The following is a 20674-nucleotide window of genomic DNA, read 5'->3' as shown; positions in this document are numbered from 1 at the left end:
TCCCTCAGACTAGATTTACTCTCTAGACTTGAATATGACAATGAATAAAAACCATGTTAAACAGAAACGGAACAATGACAAGCGAAGATCTCCTTTCTCTCCACACGATACCTAACATCTCACCCACAAAACCATCTCCTCTTCATGATATCTTTTCTCTCAGAAGAATTTGATAAAGAACAAGTCAGTGATCACAAAGTGTTATGCTTCAGGGCAGAATCCACATAAGACAGGCAGGCGACACTTAGAGTCTGTTCAGGGCACTTGTCTGGCCTCCGGACGCTGCCTCCCAGGACAGACAGGCTTCCCTCAGGGCCACGGCCAGTCTCCCCCTTGCTTTCCTCATTTTCCATGTCTGCCTGTGGCTATTTCTACAAGGTATCAGTCGTCTGCAGAGGGGCTTGAGAGACCCAGCCCTGGTCCTGGGTTCACCTCCACCCGGCTGAAGAATGGCCAAGTAGGGCTCAGGCGGGTGTGCATAGCCCAGCAGAGGGAGTCACCTCGCCCACCCACTGCAATTAGTCATAAGCAGATTCCCAAATCGAGGAGCCTTCCAAGCCCCCTTCCCCACTGCCTCCCTCGCGCAGTCTCACTGGGCATGTCTGCATTCTCCTCCTCGTGGCTGCACCTGGCCTCCTGGCCAGCTTGGGGCTAGTCTAGGAACTGACCTGCAGAATAGGCAGCGGGCCAGACCTAGTCGGGACTGTGGCCCCTAAGCCAGGCCTCTGGTTTCCTCTGGGAAGTCTGGGGCAGCATTTTTGTGCAAACAAATTACAATGCAAAACTTGAACCACACGGGTGAATGAACTGCGCCAGCCCACAGCCCTCCCTCTGCTTACTGGGACCCTCCGTCTTCCTCTCCTGGAGGGCCCACCTCTGACCGCAGAGTTCGGTCATCCAGACGGGTGTCGGACCTCAGACCATGTGTTCCTCATTTGGGGACCAGGAATGTGCATTTCTGTGAACACGGGCACCAAGTATTGAGAAGCAGCCCCTGGGACAGCATTGAGCAAATAAGTCCAGCAAAGAAAGGTCAGGGCCATGTCCCTTCCACCTCACTCCTTTGAGGAGGTCGCTCTCTCCCTGTCTCTGCCAGATGCGCCCGTGCTGCAACCCCCAAACCCACCCTCTCTGAGAACAGAGTTGACAGGTCTCTATCCCGAGGGCGTCTTTCTCTGTGCCCCTCTCACTGTCCATGAGGACACGCGGTCACCACCTGGGTTTCATTTCCACTTCCATCTACGCCTAGTGGTAACGGCGCACCTCCCCGCCTGACACACTCGGTCCCACGCCCACATCCTCCTTCTCCACAACTTCTCATCTCATAAATCACTACTTCTGAAAGATCGTGATCCCGCCCCACACTTCCAGGGTGACACACGAAGACCATTGCTGAAAGTGACCATGCAGGTACATGGTCTCCTCCACCCGGACCCTCCTGCGAGGACCTTCGCTGCCCAGACTCCTTTTTCTGGCCCAGACTCCTTTTTCTGCCCTGACACGATGGGTGATGCTTCTCAGAGCATCTTCCCGCTCTCGCTTGCCCCTCTAGCAAGCCCCATCCCCTGCCCTGGATTAGAATTTCATTAGTGAACCAGAATCTGTTCGTTAATTGACAGAATCTGTACAAATCTGACTCCAGCCTGCAGACCCGAACAACCACCAGCCCACTCACCACATCAGGAATGTCTGTGGCTCAGCTCACACTGACCAGATATCCCAAGCTGGACCGACAGCATCCCTCATTGGTCCCCAAATCACTTTTTGGTGCCAATATCCCATCTAACCCTGCATGTCATTCTGGACACCCTGCCGCCCACACTCAGATCAATGAGCCATCCATCCACCCTCCTGAATCCACCTAGAGATTCTCAATGTTCAATAACTTCTTGTCCCCTTTTAGGTTTCATACAAAAAGTCATTTCCACAGAGCGTCTTTTCTTGACACAGCAAGCAAAATGATAGCACATTTTTCTCTTTAAAAAAAATTTACTTTTGTGTATTATCTATTCCTTTCATATTGTTTTCTCCTGACTCAATGAGATGCTCCTTGAAGACTAGTGTGAGCCTTAAGCATTTTACACAAAAGTATTCAAAGACTGCTTTGTAGTAAGTGCTCAGATCTACTGAAAGCATAGATGATTCAAACTCCAAAAACTTACCTATAAGTATTTCAAATATTCGCTTAACGACAAGTATATAACGATACGATTTTTGAGTGGTATTCTGCAATAATTAAATGCTACAGTTGAAATCTGCATTTTCTATAATCCAATTATAAATTGACAGTCGCAAATTTTTTAAAATCCTTCACTTCTGTTTTCAGCCATTATTTTCAGAAAGACGGACCTTAAGTCTCATTTCATTTGTCCTGGTATAATTATTAATACTACCCTTCTCAGCACCCAAAGTATCCAAGTTTTAAATGAAAAATTTGATTTTTTTTATAGAGCACACATACTGTGCCAAGCCGAGTACTAAAACCCGTGATCCAGAAATATACTTGAAGTCATTGCCTTTGTTTACTTTAATTATGGAGAGAAAAAATAAACAGACTGGTAGATTTCTAATATAAATCAAGTATTAACTAAGTGCCATGATAAACAATAAGGCAGAGAGGGAGAGAAATTAATGACGACTGGGGTGACAAGGAGATTAGGGAAGGACTGACCGATGATATGACATTTGAGCAGACAGCTAAATATAACAAAAAGACGCAGCTGGTTCCAGAGAAAGTTTTCCAAAGAGGGGAACAATTTGAACAGTTCAGAAAAAAGGACTACTTTCTCCTCCTGATGATGTTGGTTGAAAAAAAACTCAACACCAGCCTATCATCCCAAGAAGTCTTCACCTACCAAAAAACATGACACTTTGCATATCACTCAACAAACATTTATATCTCAGATTTAACTTTCCAAAAGATAGTATCTTATTTTGAGAGAACGGTTGTCTAACTTCAAGATGTTTTACAGAAGGCACAGAGGGACCCTCTTCTGTCGATTTGGATTCTGTACTCACCGGAGGAGGCTGGCTCAGAGTCCAGGCGGAGGCAGGTGTGCCCGGGGCTGTAGGCGGTCATCTTCAGCTAGGAAAGGCAGTGCCTGGATTCCCCTATGATGGCAACAGAGCAGAAGACCCAGTCAGTGAATCACTCAGAGAGTGCCACCACGGGATTGCAAGTAGGGTTATTCATACTGTCAGACTTTGTTGGTAGGAAAAAATCTTAATACAGTGTGTGTAATAGTATTTGCCATTTCTCTCAACATTTTAAATGTTTCCTTTTTCTCCCACTATTTCAACATGAATATATTCCATAGAAACAATCTTTCTGTGTGCCAAATTTTCAGACATGATTCAGAGACCGTTTAGTGTTCATCAGTAGAAGAATGTCCAAAACATCTGTTAACAATTCTGTAGAGTACATCACCCAGCCTTAAAAAGTTAGTGTCTTGTGCATTTCCACTTCAAGTAATTATCAGTAAATTTCAGGTTACTTTGACCACCTTCTTATTCCCTTATGCTTTATCCTAACTTCTTAATGGCCCTTTCGACTCTTTACTTGACTTGCTTGGAACTCTCTCCTGAATTTCCCAATGGTGTTCAGCCTGTGCTTTTGTCGGGACATTTATATAGTTTATAAAACGATCCCCCTAATTGCTTTCTCTTCTCTGGTTCTCCACTTAGCCAGTACATTAATGCTAACTGCATTCCCTATACTGTGCTCCCCATCTCCATGACCATCTATCAACCACCAATTTATACTTCTTTAACCCTTCACCCCATTCTCCCAGCCCCCAAAATCCCTCCCCTTAAACTTCCTTCTGGTTTTATACACCAGCCTCTAGCTGTATTCAATCTCGTCTTCATTTCTTATGCCCTTAATTTTAGTTCTTGACTTTAAAAACACTATAGCTTTAAGAAAAATATATAAGAGCAGCTTCCCAACTAATAAATTTTTTTTCTAAAGGGACAATAACACTCAAAACAGGAGAAAATCACTGGGCTCATATAGAGATCTAGTAGAAGCTATTGTTTACCAAGATTCGCCAGCAAGAGACAGGCCCGAAAACCAGAGGAGGAGACAAGATTTGCATTATACATTTGGTAAAGTACATTAAGTTGGAAGACATAAAGAATCTCATTGAATAAAATTTATGTACTCAAACCCATTAGAAAAAAAGGTAAAAAATAATAATAATAATAATAACCTGACTAGACACTACACAAAAAGACATAAACACACAATGAAAAGATTTAAAAAAAAAATGTGTAACCTCTTCAGCTCCAGGGAAACGCTGATAAAATCAGGGATGCTAGCAAGTACTGCCCAGGCTGTGGAGCAATCAGGCCATCTGGGACCGCTGGTGGGAGCGTCAATTAGAAGCACCTGTTTGGTCTCTAGCTTAATTTGGAACACCTTTGGCAACAGCTGTACTGTGTATACACTCAGCCTGCTGCCTGACACCAACAACCCTAACACAATTGTGCCCGTCCACCACAGACATGCTCCGGAGCGGCCACAGCACCTAGAGTCCACATAGCCCCACGCTGGACACCAACCCGATGCTCTTCAGCAGGGCAGGGGGCAAATCCCGGGCTCCGCGGACCCCGTGGGACCCTACACGGCAGTCAGAACTCATGAATGCAAACAGACAAAATTAGGGGTCACCCCACAAACCTCCCGCAACAGCGAATACCAGGTGGGCCCTCCCATGCGTGCAAAACACTGAAACTGGCAAAACTGTGGCCCCGTGGGGCGCTTCCGACAGCGGGCGCGGAATGGTGGCCAGAGGCGCCACGGGAGGAAGCCGACATGCCGTTCCTTGACTTCAGTGCCCGCGCGTGCGTGGGTTTAGCTCGCGGGAGGTCGGTGTGCTGTGTCCTGCCTGCGCTTTTCCCTATGGCAGTTATAACTCAGTGCTGATTTGGAAACAAGGCTGAGGCACACACACATGGCATGGTCTGGCACACGACGGTCAGCGCACAGTACCATGAAGCATAGAGGAAGAACAGAATCATCCCGGCGATGGAATTACATATTTGATAAAAACACGCAGTTATATATACATTCAGATTAGGACTAGGAATAGAAAAGCTGGAAAATATATTAAAGATTGGAAGGGAATAAATGGAGGATTGAAAATGGATTTTAGGTTTGATTATACGTAGTTGGCTTTCTGAAATACCTAATGGACTGTGGACTTCTATAGATGGAATTATATAACCAAATATAGTTAACAAAAAAAAAACATGAACTGCACCAAAAAATTGCGTTTTTCAAGCGATTACTTTTTTTTTTTTTTTTTTTTGTATTTTAAAGGTAAATTCAGAGATTCCACATAAAAGGACAAAGCAGAACAGGAAGGCTCATAGAGAACAGGCTGAGGGTTCCCAGATGGGAGGGGGGTTGGGGCGCTGTGTGGAAAAGGTGAAGGATTAAGAAGTACAGATTGCCAGTTACGAAACAGGCACAGGGACGTGAAGGACGGCACAGGGAGCACAGTCAACGACCCTGTCATAGCTGCGTGGTGCCAGGCGGGCGCGAGACTCCTTAGGGGGATCACGCTGTCAAGCACACAAATGTCTAGCCACTGAACTGATATAATTTTGAACATCAGCTGTAACTGAAAAAATAAAACAAACAAGAGAAACTGCAAGCCAATAATGCAAAGATTCATTAACAAAGATTTCACAGAAACTGTTACTAGATGTTGCAAACTCCAGTGAGTGACTGCACGTGCAGCCCCGGCCTGTGGCTCACGGAACGATTCGGAAAGACGACACATCGCTCTCCCACACGGGCGACTGACACTTAGTGTTCTGCATGCGCAGGCAACATTAATCATGCTGCACAATGCAAACATTCAAACAACAACAGCACGCATGTGATTAGTCCCTTCTCAACTTCACACACTGATCCCCGCTTAACGTTTAAGTCACAGACGAAACCCCTAGTTCCCGCACACACAAGCCTGGTTAGCATTTGTCCTTTCCACTACACAGCATTAGGACGCAGTTCTCCACAGAGAAACCCCAAGAAAGAAGGGGGTGTGAAGGCTGTGTCCTCAACCAGGGAAGGTGGAGGTGAGACTCCCTCTCTCTGGCCCCAGGCAGCTAAACAGGGTGGGCACAGGACGCCCCAACCTGACCCAAGGCACATGGAGGGAAACGGGGTGACGGGTGGGGGGATTCTTTATCAATAGTCTGATAACCTCAAGAACTCCACGTGCTGGCCGCAAGTATCCGGGGGACAGTGAGTAACCAGCAGCAACGTCACCAGACACGGGTGACTCCACAAGCCACGTACCCAGGGCGTTTGCTCAGCTCTCCTTTTGCCTCCCTCTTCTGTGGAGAAATATACTTACTTCGGTCTGAGTTCACGGTATCTGGGCCTGTTCTCTCCAAAGTCCCTCATCCTTCCGAACGTGGCCCCCGAACCTGCCCGTCTGGCCTCTCACCCGGAGGTGAAGACTCCCGAGGCCGTTGCAGACGAACAGCCCGGAGCAAAATGGCGGAAGCCGGTCACTCAGCGTCAGGTGAGCTCAATTGCCAATCAAGCCTGGCAATCTGCTACAGCTGTTCTCAGCTCCAGCTTTGGGTTGTATAGGCTATATGGTTACTCTGAGCCTGTCCGGTCTGGAGCAAGGTGACCTCTGACACGCTGTTGGGCAACTGGAAATTGCCGGAAGGTCAGACGGATTCAGTTAAACATTCCCACGTGGAAAACTAAATAAACCCAAGATGGAAACTGTTGAAATGCAAATCCATTCCCTCCTATCACCAGCCTCTCTCTGCCGCAGGCCTTCCCAATTGTCTGCCTGATGAACAAGGATTTGGAGGTTAGGGATATTTCTGGAAGAAGCATGGCTAGTTTCGCGGGCCTTCTCGTTTAGGCTGATTTGCAAATGGACTAGGGTGGCAGGTGGATCCTGGCAACCGTGCATTGGGCCATGTTCCTTTATCAAGTTGACTGCCCGATACTGAGCCCCAGAAACAGGCTCTCTGGGCCACCGCAAACAGCTCGATACAGTTGGCTCCTAGAGACAGACCAGGCGTGTATATAAAGGTCTCTTCTCTCCCATCTTCAGCCGGCCCGAAATTATTGACGTGAGCCTCTCCCACGCTGAACCCATTCAGACCCTTTGTGACCCACAAAATTACGTACAGTCCTACACAAGTGTCTCATTCCCAAAGCATCACAGGCCCAGTAGATGGCGGTTGGGCTGCTGTCCCTCTGGCCCTTTAATCCTTGTCATGCCAGACGCAGCACCCCGCTCCCCTGGTCCTGGACCTTGAGGAGGAAGGAAGAGGGAAGCCGTTTGCCTCGCTTTCCCCAGGCCACCAAGTAGCATCATGTCCTACCTCTGCTCAGTCTCTTCCCTCCCAGATAACAGCAAACATTCCTCCCGTCTCCAGCTCTCTCTTCTTGGCTGATCCTGGGGCCCCTCTCTGTGCTGCTTGGGAAAAGAGGGTGGCGTGTGGGGCCAGAGCCCTGCCACAGGAGGACGCAGGAGACAGGCTGTTATGTGGCATCGGAAGCCATTCGGAGCAGGAAGGTGGTGTCTGATTGTCAGATCCATTCCCCTTTCACTTGCTGCAGCCATGGGAAAAGTCAGAAATATGGCAGCCCCAGGATAAAAAGGTCATCATTGGGGTCATCTAAGTGCCTCGCTGGCCTTATGTCTACCATGTACCTCCTCTGCTGGTCACTTCCACTTGAGGAGACTCACAGTCTTAAAACTTTATTTGATAAAAGCATTTTTTTTATATTGCATTAAAACATAGCACCCTGTAGTGCCTGGGCACCATGCTATGAAGACCAGGAGCCTCTCTGTGGGTTCTCGGGTAACTTGAATAAGAATAGCAGAGACCTACTAGAGACAGCTCTACTGGCCGCTTTGCATATTGTATGTCAAGAGACTTATGCAAAGTCAAAAGATTTTTTCAAATCTAGCATGACACTAACATCACTGGTACCGACCCACTTCTTCCCCATCCCAGTGTGGTCCCACAACCGTCCGTGTCTCTGAGTGGGGGTGCAGGGGGGATTGATCAGGGCTGCTCCCAGAGTGGGGCCCCCGGCTGAGGACACAGTGCTGCAGAGGGGATCTGACCAGCATGGTTATCTCCTATGCAAATAGATGTTACCCATTCATTACAGTAATTCTTTATTTCAATCTCTGAGAAGTATAACCAAATAAAAACTTTCTCAATGTGTATTAAGTGACAATTAATTACACACCTTCCACCTCTTCACTTATGAGCAAGTACCTTATTTAATCAGAAACAGTTGGAGAAATTGCTATTTTAATTTTAATTTTAATGTGACTTTGTCAACACAATATTATTTTATAAAATGTCTTCATCACTTTACTGCTTTATAATACTTTCTTGTGGTGGAAATCGAGCTTGTCAGGTTTGTGGAAAATGTCGGCCACATAACCCAGTTAGCAAAACCAGCCCTTGTCACCAAGCCAGCCAGTCACAACGGGCTTACTTTATTTAATAAAATTAGAAAGAACCAATGTGTTTTCGTAGAGTTGTTTTAAAGGCACTGTTAAGAAATAGCTTAAAGAGCGTGGTACGTCCAAAACCAGAGCATCCGGACACAGGTTCCAGGGCGTCCCGTGGTCCTCCCGGCACCATCTCCAAGGTCTGCAGCAGAGACGGCCTGTGGGGCTTTGATCGGTCATCACGGGACTCGTCCCCAAAGACAGTATTCTCGGTCGTCTCTGTGTTTGGTGCCACACGGTGTTTTACAGCTCTCAGCGAAGTACAGCAGTGAGGCTGGGGAGGAGAGAGGGCACGTCTCTTTTGTCAAAAAGGCTGTTGTGGAAGGGAAGAAGGAAGAGGAGGATTCCTGAGCATTCAGACCTGTTCTCAGAAAGATTTGGGAGCAACAGCCAAGGCACCTGGATGCGGATTCCCTTTGAACTCTGTGCCCGGGTGTCCTTGCAAAGTCTCCTGCTCCCTGTACCCCTCCTGCTTACAGCACACAAGGAAAACCTCATTAGAACTTAAAAGTCAATGACAGAGACCGAGGGTAAAGGAGGCACACCTGAGACGTGAGCCTCAGAACTAGGTTCTGAGGGACCTGAGCATGATTTCCTCACACATAAAGTTCACCTCCCTGAGGTGTCCCAGCTTAGCAAACAAGTTAAAACTAGTGAAAACAATTTCCCCAAAATAAAACTTCTAAATTCCTGTATCACACAGACAAATGCATCAATTACAAAGGATACATTTCTTTTTTAACTGTGATAACCAAGTAGCGATTAATAAGAGAGATCTGCAAAAAAATTTAAGCTTTTGCTTTGATTAGCCAAACAAACATGGAATGAATGTGCATTTGCCACCTATACTTCACTCGAAGACTCCTTATGCTGTTCACCCTCGCTCTGCAAGTTTTGCATTTTGTGTTTTCATTGTTTTCAAAGCCTTCTTTCCTTTATGGCATCTTCACGCTCTCCGTTTCAGATTCCCATGCAAGGCAACTCGCAGCACCACCACCAGGTGGCAGCATCCCCCAGTTGTTGGTGAGCTTCCAGGCGGGGCCACCTGGATGGCTCAGTAACCTCAGCAGCCTTGAACCAATAGGGCTGAGCCAGGGCCTAGCGCCCACAATCCCCAGGAATCGAAGGGAGAAACACCCACAAAAGACAGAAGCTAAACAAACGCCACAGAATCTCGTTTCTGCTCACTTCAGCACGACAGCTCAGAAGACGCACACTTAGCAGAGATGGGGTTGAAAGCTGAAAGTTTCTCTGGGGCAGTGAGGAGGTAGCGGGTGTGGCCTCCTTGGGCCAAACATGTCGACTCTGTAAACATTTACCCAGGACCTACTGTGTGCCTGTGGAGGTGCTGTGGATTGAGATGAGACCCAGTCCTATTGCGGTGGGATGAGAGAATCATTCAGAGGACACTGATCACGACAGCTCAATGCAGAATATCCCAATTGCTCCAAGAGGGGTGCATGCCAACATTTTGGGGCTCCAAAGGGGTTGAGAATTTGAGCATGACGATGCATGACAAAATGCAGAGCTTTCCAGCGCAGTTTAGTAAGCCATACTCTTCAAATATTCAGTTATCCAAGTATCCAAGTTTTCAATATCCAATTAACCAATTATTCGATTATTCAGTTAACCGAACTTCAAATATCCAATTATCCAAATATCCAATTAACCATTATTCAATCATTCAAATAACCCATTATTCAAGTAACCATTGATCAATTAACAAATTATTCAAATATCCAATTAATCATTTAATCAGTTAATGAGCTAACCCAGTGCCTCCCTGGCCTCTAGGCCTACACGGCCCCTCCTTTCTGTCACATAGGCCACACTCCAGCCTTGGGGCCTGTGCACCTGCCCTTTCTTCTGGAACATTTTGCTCCTCGTTTTCACAGCCCTGGTTCCTTCTGATCTTTCAATGTCACTTCCACACAGTGGCCCTCCCTTACCACCTCATCCAAGTAAGTCGCTCTGTTATTCTTTTTTGTAACATCTGTTTATTTTCTTCTCAGCTCCTTTGACAATCTGTAACCATTACACCTATTACTGTACTTAATTACCTCCTGTCCATCTCCCCTACTAAATCGTGGGTACCGTGAAGGCACCTTATGTAGTCCATATAAGTGACCCATACTTAGAACATGGCCTGGCACCTAACAGGCATTTGATAAATATTTGCCGATTAAATGAGCAATGCAAAAATAATGTCTGGGGTCTGGAACTGGTGAGAACTACCTCATTTTCATTGCTGCTAGAAGGTTCGTTTCTAGACATACCCAAGACACAGGAAAATGAGAAAGTGAAAGTTATACTACCTTACCATGTTACCATTTCATTATAACTGTGCATCTATTACTCATGAGGCGAGCAGTTCCAAGCAGATCCTATGCTCATGTCCATGGCGTACGTGGCCTCTGCTCCTTCAGCCAGCCTGCTGCGGTGAGCGGTCTATCACCCCATTTTCCAACTAGGAAACTGATGTTTCGAGAAGCTAAGTGACTTTCTAGTTTCAAATAGCTTGACAATGACAAAAATGAGACTTCGACTTAGGCCCGTCCTATCCCCAAACCCCATATATTTTTCCCCCTGCCATGTGGGGTGATTTTTATTTCCTTTCTTCACTGGTGTATCTCCAGTGCCCAGAACACCTCCTGGCAGAGTATGCACTCAGTACATACTGAATAAATGAATGAATGAGTGAACGAAAGAAAGGAAGAAAGGAAGAAAGAAAGAAAGAAAGGAAGAAAGAAAGAAAGAAAGAAAGAAAGAAAGAAAGAAAGAAAGAAAGAAAGAAAGAAAGAAAGAAAGAAAGACTTACTTACCAGTAAGTAGCTTTCTACTGCATAATGCCTGCTACGTGCTCTGGAACACAGCAGCTGCTTGGTAATATTTGATAATTTGTATTTTCATTTAGAAAAGAAGGAGGGAGAAGTCCTTTAGTTCCAGGAGTGCAGCAGAGAAGACAGAAGGGTTTCCTGGGCCAGCAGTTCTCTACGGGGAGTCACTTTGCCTCAGGAGGACACTTAGCAGCATCTGGAGAAATTTTTGGATATCACAGCTGCGGGATGCGACTGGTGAGAGAGGAGAGGAGGCATCTGAGAAAATGCAAAGGAAAGAGCCTGCAGAAATAGCCAGCTCGGCGGGTTAAAACTGCTCTCTCTTCCCCCATTCTGCCCTATGCTCTTCTGTTAACATGTTTTCCGCAGCTGCATCCCCCACCTCAAGGAGTCTCCAGCCCCTTCCCTAGCTCTGTAGCTGTGTAGGAATGTCAGGACTGCGGAACCGTTTGCTGTGTTACAGCAGAGCGCGGCCTTTGGATAAGGAACCCGCTGAGCGGGTGGCGAGACATCACTGAGTGCTGCTCCCTGTCCATCGGCCTAGGAGTCCCGTCTCTCTGTTCAAGAATCCGGAGAAGGTACTGATAACAAACATCAAGGTCTCAGACTCCCCAAAACAAACGACCTGTAAGACCGAAGGCCTGGAAATTCCTCCCCTGCAGCCCCCTATCTGAAGCTGCCCCTCCCCACCCTGAGTAAGGAGGGACATGTAAAACCTCAGACAAAGGAATCACGCGCCCATTGCATGGACACTGCGAGGGCATGTAAGCTGGAAGAAATCTAACCTAGCGGAGATTGTGCTTTGGGTCCGTTGAATGCCCCGCACTCTCCGTCCGCAATAAATTCTCCTTCCTCCAAACAAAGTTGTGTGAGCTCCTGAATTCCTCCATCCGGTGTGTCCCTTCCTGCAACACTGGCATCGCACGGGTGGAGGGCAGGGACGCTGCTTAATGTCCCTCGGAGCCCAGGATGGCTCCGCAGCCCAGGATCACACACTCGCCTCTACCCGTGAACGACGCCAAGAGCCCGAGGTCATGTCCCAGCCTGGTCGAACGCAGGACAGTGGAGAAGTGGGGCCGTGTGGGACAGCGGCTTCACCTTGGTGTCTCTGTGCGTCGGCGACTTCGAAAGGGACATGTGGAAAAGAGAAATAAGGGTAGAGAAGGGGAAGATCCCCTCGTCAAACAGGTTTTGCGGTGCGTCTGTCAGGCGGGGATGTTTAATGACCATTTTCAAACAGACTTGGTTGTGGGTTCGAGCCCATCACTGGGTTTTAGCCCGAGTCGGAAGGTCACCTGGGCGGGGAGGTTTTGCACTAAGAAGACCCTCGATGGCGCTCCTTGGCCATGCAGTGGGGCGGGAGGGAGGCAGCGCAGGGAACGAAGGTAACTCAGCCTCAGCCTGAGCACCCTCCCTCTCCCTCAAGAGCGCAGACCCTGTGAGGAGGGCCAGGAGACGGTGGGCGACTTTAAGGAGGGATCGCACCATCAGTAGGGAGAGGGCAGAGAGCGAAGGGAAAGAGGAGAAGCTGGTGGAGGTGTCGGCCACCTCATGGGCGCCGCCGACTCACTCCCTGGGCCTTGGGAGAAGCGGACAGGTGCTCCGCGGTTCCCCGCCCAGGCCTCGAAGAAGGAGCGTCGGCCTTGCCGGCTCCTTTCCCCGCGGCCGAGGTGCCCGTAACACCTGGGGGCATGGATACTGGGTGGCTTCCCACAGCGGCTCCCGCGGGGGCTTTAAGGAAGCCCGGGGCAGACAGCGAGAGACTCTCAGTGGAGCTGCCGGGCTGTGCTTGGGCGGTGGCTGGGAGGTGGGGGGGGTCGGGGAGGGGGGCGGTCACCCTAGCGGTCGCGGGGTGAAGACGCGGCTGGTACAGTGCAGTCCCCCACGGCCTTGAATGTGAATTAAAAGGGGAGAAACAAAAGGACTGAAGAAGTTGAGGTCCATCTGTGCTGCCGGACCTCTGAATGGTCCTTGCTAGTTTCCGGGCCTTCCTCTCCATCCTGTAAGCAGCCCCACCGCCTCCCAGGACATTCTCTTTTCGTTTAAGCTGGCCAAAACCAATTATCCAATTATCCAAATATCCAATTAACCAATTAACCAGTTAATCAACCAATTACCCAATTATTCAGTTAAGGCACCCAGTATAGGCTCCAGGCATTGGGTAGGTCAAAATGAGTTTTGAATGAGCAGGGCTTTATACACCAACGTTGTTAACGAGTGTCAGCAAAGCTCTGAAAACAATGCTGGCCACACAGAACCAGTTAATCCTTGCAAACATCTCCCACCTCTGGGCAATTCAAAACAAAACAAAACAAAAAGTCCAGAGTTCTAAATCTGTATGACGTTCTCTGCTCCTGTATCACCCTTGAGAAAGAAATTTATTTGGTTCCCCCATGATTTGCTTGTCTCCCTTTGTGAGACTAAAATTCTTCCCTGAAGACACCTTCTTTTCTTTGGATGCAGAAAAGCAAACAAAGGAGGCAAGCGAGAGAAGGGTGTGATTTATTGAAGGAAAAGTGTGATGAGAATGCTTTCTGAGGCTTGAAGACTGGAGTCCAAAACTAGTATTAAAAGCCGGCATTGCCAGAGTCATAGGAGGGGAGAGATGTCAGCAGCTGCTCCCAGAGAGTGGCCTTATCTTAATGGAAACAAGAGAGCTTGGCACTTAGCTATCTCTTAGGTTCAGGGGCGAAATATTTTTTAAACTCTTCAAAAGACACTGTCATTTTCTAATTTAGCATTTCAGACTCACTTCTTTATCCAAGATTCCAGAAAAATATCAAGTAACGTGCTTCTTTTCAAAGAACTGAATAGTTCCAGAAGTATTTTCTTAGATTTTGAGCCAGCTCAGGCCTTGAGCAGCAGTTCAGAGGATGCTATGAGCTGAATTTCTAGATTATTTCAAAGATTTTTAGGGAGCACGCACCATAGAACATGTTAACATCGTGGTCATGTATGGCCAGCAGTGAAAATAAAGTTTCCAATTTTTAAGGCATTTTTAAAAGATATAAATAAAAATGGAAAACCTCACTCTATTGTGAAAGCCTGTCGTTTCCATAGACTACTGTTATTTTTAAAAGGCTTTTCTGCCACTGCAAATAAAACAAAGAACCCATAGGAATAAGTGTGTCTCGAGTTATTGTGTATATATCTGTGTTTAGCTGAATTAAATGGAGATGAATGTATCGCCTTGCTTAATTACAGCTGAAGTATACCCGCTTCCTAGATGTCATCCACTCTATGTGGCAAGGTCCCTTTGAGACCCATTTTCATAACAAATCTCCCAGGAAAGAGGTTTTGTCTTCAGACCCCAAGATGGACATTAACTCTGAAAGCCAAAGCAAAAGAACTAACCTACAGGAGTGGGTGACTGCTTGATAGCATTCTCTGTGGTACCCCTTGCTTAGTGAAACCACCTCTCTACCCTTCTAGAAATGTAATGGATGGTAGATGTCTGCCTGATGGCCCACTCACTCCTAGCCTGACTTGGTCTAAAATACAGAAAGATACAGGGCCGTCCATTTTCCCAAGCCTGAGAGCTGAGTCGGCCACAGTGCGCCCATCCGAGTTCCTTCCTCCTGTCTGGAAGATCTTTCTTCATGCCTCCTCTCACCAAACTCCAGCCTCCACCCTGGGTTGCGTGCCCAGAATTTGTTTTGGAAACTTCAAAGGCAGTGACAAGCCTGCTCCTTCCAAATTCTTCCCAAATAAGCAGATGATGGAATAATGCAGAGTTTCTTATCAGAGCTCCCTAAACTGGTAGCTGCTACGTAATGCTCAGAGCTGAAGAATCCCATAAAGATTAACTAGTACAGGCTGTTGAAAGAAAACTTTTTATCATGTTATATCTAATGCACTTTAAAAGAATATATGTAATACATCTTTAGATTATGAAGAGTTATAATACCATGAACACCCATGAACTTCCATTCCTTTCAGTTCGAGGATGTAATCAGTGCTTCTGTGTTCTTTCTGCATAGTGCCCCTGCCACCTGCCCCCCACCATCCTGGATTTGGTGTTTAGCAGCCTCTTGCTTTATAAAGCTAATGAATATACTGTTTTGATTTGGTTTTGTCTCTGTGTGTGCTTTGTGTACCATGCTGCATACAATCCAAGGTGCCATCTTTCACATGGTTATTTTTGTATATGTTTAGACAATTTCCTCTTCTGCGAATGCCTTTTTATGTATCTTGTCCATTTTCCTACAGGTTGTTTGTCTTTTTCTTACTGGCATATTCTGGATACTAATCCTTTGTCAGCTCCCTGTGTGGCAAAAATCACCCAGTTTGTGGTTTGTCTTTTAATTTCCTTTGTAGTCTCTTCTGGTGAATAGAAAAGTTCTTAACCCACCTTTTATTATTATTTTTTTTAATAGAAGAGAAATTAGGCACAGAGAAGTAATAGAAGTCCTCAATTAACTTGAACTAGATGAAAAACCTAAATGTAAGACCTAAACCTATAAAACTCCTAGAAAAAAAAACCACAGGAAAAAACTTCATGACATTGAATTTGGTTATGATTTCTTGGATATGACACCAAAAGCATAGGCAAGAAAAGCAAAAATAAACAAATGGGACTACATCAAATATAAAATCTGTAAATCAAAAGAAGAATCAACAGAGTGAAAAGGCAAACTATGGAATGAGGGAAAATATCTGCAAATCACATCTCTAATAGGGGATTAATACTCAGACTATGTAAAGAATTCCTATAGCTCGACACACACATAAACACGCACATACAATAAAAAAAATTTTTAAAAATGACCCAATTTAAAAAATGGACATACAGTTCTCCAAAGATGAGTTATAAATGGCCAACGAAAGTGAAAAGATGCTCAGCATCACTGATCATTAGGAAAATGCAAATCACACCCATTAGGATGGCCATTATTGAAAGAAAAAAACAAACAAGTCTTGGCTAGGTTGTGGAGAAATTGGAATCTTTGTGCAATGTTGGTGGGATTGTAAAATGGCACAGCCACTATGGAAAGAGTATGAAGGTTCCTCAATCCCGCTTCTGGGCAAACATCTGAAAGAATAGAAAGCAGGACTTCAGAGAGATATTTGCATACCCATGTTCATCATAGCCAAGAGGTAGAAGCAACCCAAGTGTCCAGCCGTGGATGAATGGATAAAGAGGATGCGATATGTATACACACAATGGGATGCTATTCACCCTTAAAAAGGAAGAAAATTCTGACACTTGCCGCAGTGCGGATGAACCTTGAGGGCTTTACAGTAAGTGAAATAAGTGAGCCGCGAAAGACACTGTGTGACTCCACTATGTGAGATTCTTCGAGTTATCAAATTCACAGAGAGCTCAAGGAGAATGGTGGTTGCCAGGGGCGGGGCGAAGGTGGAATGGGGACTTGTTCAAAGGTACAGAGTTTAAGTTTCACAAGGTAAAAAAGTTCTAGAAATTTGTTGCGCAACTGAACTGTACACTTAAAAGTGGTTAAGATGGTAAATTTTATGTTATATGTATTTTTGACTACAAAAAAAATTTTAACTTTAAGTGTTATAGCTAATGCTAACAATTTTTTATTGAGCACTTACCTTGTGCCATGCACTGATACTGGCTTTATATGCATTATTAGCTCATTTACGCTTCACAACAATCCTAAGAGTTAAATTACTGTGTTCCCTCATTTTCCTGAGAAAGAGACAGGCTCAGTGAGGTTCAGTAACTGCTTAAGGTCACACAGCAACAAGTGCCCAGCACAGGCCTGGAACCCAGGTCCCGCTGATTCTGAAGGTCAAACTCTTAACTGCTCTGCTCTTCTGATGAGGGAGCAGCAGAGCCGGGCCAGGCGGTCTGGACAGCCCCCTCCCCCGCACACCACCATGTGTCTCTATTCTCAGTTTTGGCCCTTCCTTCCAACACGACTTCTACAGGCATCACCACACCATCACCCCTAAGTGTCTCCTTCAGAAAAACTGGCGCAAGCCTATGTCACATAACCATTATCTGCAATATAAATAGGACTCCTTCTCTTTTAAAACACTGCTCATGTCATTGACAATTCGTGCTCATTCCTGAGATTTCAAGTTGCTATTTTTGAAAAGTTATTTTGATGGCGTCTTGCCCTGGGGCCTTTGGCCGTCTCAATCTGGGCATCTCAATTGGCAGAACACAGTGCAGCCCTCTGGGTTTGATTAGATGTGTCTAATCTGCGACTCTGGCTGTTCCAAAAACTTCGCTGCCTCCCTCTGTCCCCACCCCATCCTTTGTTGAAAACGAAGTGCCAGATGGCTGATGGTTGGCCCGATGGAAGGGAGGTTTGCAGAAAGAAGAGCCGGTAGGACAAGGTTGGCTGGTGGCCAGCCTCTTCCAATGTGGATGTCGCTAAGAGCTGAAACTAATCCCCTTCATTCACTTCTCCAACCACAGTCAAGTCTGTGCCACAGCTGAGCACGGGTCTGTCGTGGGGCGGGGCACAGTCACTCCTCCCTGCCCTCATGAAGCCGCCGTTCTCAAGAGAGTCTAGATCTGATTGCAACACCATCTGCGATGTGAACTGAAGGGTGTGCGAAGGGGAGCTGGGGTGGGGGGACCTTCTTTCCCTGGCGTTTCATAGAAGGCCTCTCTGAATTAGGAAGTAGCAGGCGCCAAGGCCCTGGGGCAGGAACTGGGAGGTCTGTGGCTTGGTCTGTTCCGAGGAAGGAAAGCAGCCCTGGTGGCAGGAGCCTGGAGGGCAAGGATGAGAGGGACAGAAGGGGAGGCAGCGGGGGAGGAAGCAGGGCCTGATCATTACAGGCAAGATCCCAGGAGGGGCCTTCCGGATTGAGTGAGCACCTATGACAGGAGCACCTTCCCGAGTCAGGGTGTGCGTGTGTGCGTGTGCGTGTGTATGTGTGTGTGTGTGTGCGTGCATACATGCATGCATGTGTGTGTATGTACATGCATGCAGGCCTATAGGGGGAGTGACAATTAAGCAAAACCCTACAGCAGTGGTGCTCAAAGTGTGGCCCCCAGACCAAGAGCCTCAGCACTTATGAACTTGTTAGAAGGTGAAGCCTTGCCCTCGTCCCCCAGACCTGCTGCATCCCCGAGTATGAAGCACCAAGCTTAGACCCAGTAGATGCTCCATTGTTGGACAGTTGACTTGCAAGCCGTGTGAGTGTGCTCCAGTGTCAAAATGCAGAGCTGTGTGGTGAGGGCCCGGCGTGGCCAGCGGCAGTGCACCCCTTGGACCGGAACCAGGACAGGGCCCAGCTCACGGGGCTTTGGCTGATTTCAAGGTGCAAAGGTAGAAGAGACACAAATGTGCCTCTACAGCTCTGCCCAGCGACACTTCACACTTGGCCTCCGTGTGCCCTGGGCGGTCCCTAAACTTTTACAAGGTGTGAAAGGAATAAACATTCACTGCAGCACATTGAAAGCTTTTAAACTGGCTTCTAGTTAAAAAAATAAAAATAAAAATCAGGCAAACAAAAAAGTAGAAGGAAAATTATGTTATGTTCCCCCTCCATTAACTCAAGACCAGCTGCAGGCGATGTTATCAAATTATCTGCTAGAAAACCCACGCTGGGGTTGAAAACCAGCCTGAGCCTTCAACAGGGCGTGGGGGGAGGTCCTTTTTGAAAAGAAAGTTCTCTGCCGGGGAGCAGCGGAGGAGCAGCCCTCTCACTTCAGAAAAGCGCCACCTCCCCCTCGCTGCAGACAGCAGGCCTCCACATGGCAATTGCTCGGAGAGAAACAAGTTAATGGGGTTTAATAAAAATAGAACCCAAAGAGGCGTTGAATCCCCTATTTTTTGCAACCAGAGGTGCTGCCAGAGTTTCAGTTCCACAGGTGTCAGGGCTGGTTCCCTGAGGCAGAGGGACCCTGTTGAGACTTACATAAGAGAAATGAGCTCATGGATTTGGTATTTTAAAACTCAACACAAAGCCATACAATGCTATCGACTATGGCCTATTCTAGTGGGGTGGGCGCGGGGGGGACAGGTCGAATCACGTCCCGCTGGTCAGCCCAGATGGTAGAAGCTTGGGGTTGGGGGTGTCCTGTGCGGTCTGCTGTCCAGCACCAGTGTGACCAGCGAAGTCCATTGGCCGCTCCTCGAGCCATTTCAAATCTTCAAAAAGTAAACTAGGGCCTTTCTGCCGCAGGCTGTCACACCGTTAGTCTCCCTTCCCAGGTCATCTCGACTAAGTCAGTCTCCCAGAGAGCCAGGACGGCCACAGGAGCCCGTCCCCACAGGTTTGAGCTTTGAAACAACTGATGAGAGTCTGAGGAGCCGTTCTGGGTGCCAGGGAACACACGCAGACTCTGGGGTGATGAGAGAGCCACACGCCGAGCGCTATAGGCGCGTTAGGTTTGTTATCTGTGCCTTTGTGGAAGAGGGGGTGCAGCCATGAGAACAAGACCACGCCAGCTGGATGCAAGACTTGTGGACCAGAGAGGGCTGTCCCAAGAGAAGATGCTCAAAGACCTGGTGACAAAGGTTTTTGTTGGTGGTATTGAAGAAGACACTGAAGTTATTATTTTGAACGGTAGAGGGAAACTGAAGTGATTGAAATCATGACTGACCGAGGCAGTGGCAAGAAGAGAGCCTTTGCTTTTGTAACTTTTGATGACCATGACTCTGTAGACAAGACTGTCTTTCAGAAGTACCGTACTGTGCATGGCCACGAGTGTGAAATAAGGAAAGCCGTATCTAAGCAAGAGAGGGTGATGGCTTCGTCCAGCCAAAGAGGTCGTAGTGGTTCTGGAAACTTCAGTGGTGGTCGTAGAGGAGATTTCGGTGGGAAAGGCAACTTCCATCATGGGGAAACCTTTGGTGGTCGAGATGGCCTTGGTGGCAGCCATAGCGGAGAAGAATATAGTGACAGGGGATGGCTAATAATGAATTTGGTAATGATGGAAGCAGTTTTGGAGGTAGCAGAAGTGACAGTGATTTGGGCCATTACGACAATCGCTCTCCAGATTTTGGACCTACGATAGGAGGGAATTGTGGGGGCAGAAACTCTGGCCTCTGTGATAGTGGAGGCCAATACTTTGCCAAACCACGAAACCAAAGTGGCTGTGGCGGTTCCAGCAGCAGCAGTAGCTGTGGCCGTGGTAGAAGGTCTTAATCACTGCCAGGAAACAAAGCTTAGCAGAAGAGGAGAGCCAGAGGAGTGACGGGAAGCTACAGGTTACCACAGATTCGTGAGCTCAGCCAAGCACAGTAGTGGCAGGGCCTCGCTGCTGCAAAAAGGTCGTGTTTTAGATAACACTCATGTGTGTGGGCAAAGAACTCAAGGACTGTATTTATAACTAATTGTATAACGGGTTATTTTAGTTTCTGTTCCGTAGAAAGTATAAAGCAATCCAACAAA

General features: G+C 47.1%; 1 pseudogene; it reads left to right on the top strand.

Moving 5' to 3' along the window:
• Window positions 1-4813: 4813 nt before the first annotated feature.
• Window positions 4814-20428, top strand: LOC107516338 (annotated as a pseudogene).
• The last annotated feature ends 246 nt before the right edge of the window (window positions 20429-20674 follow it).

The sequence above is a fragment of the Rousettus aegyptiacus genome, unplaced genomic scaffold (genome assembly GCF_014176215.1).
Source record: "Rousettus aegyptiacus isolate mRouAeg1 unplaced genomic scaffold, mRouAeg1.p scaffold_m13_p_14, whole genome shotgun sequence".
NCBI classification, from domain to species: domain Eukaryota; kingdom Metazoa; phylum Chordata; class Mammalia; order Chiroptera; family Pteropodidae; genus Rousettus; species Rousettus aegyptiacus.
The sequence above is the reverse complement of the archived record's forward strand: the minus strand, read 5'-3'. Positions and strand labels throughout refer to the sequence as shown.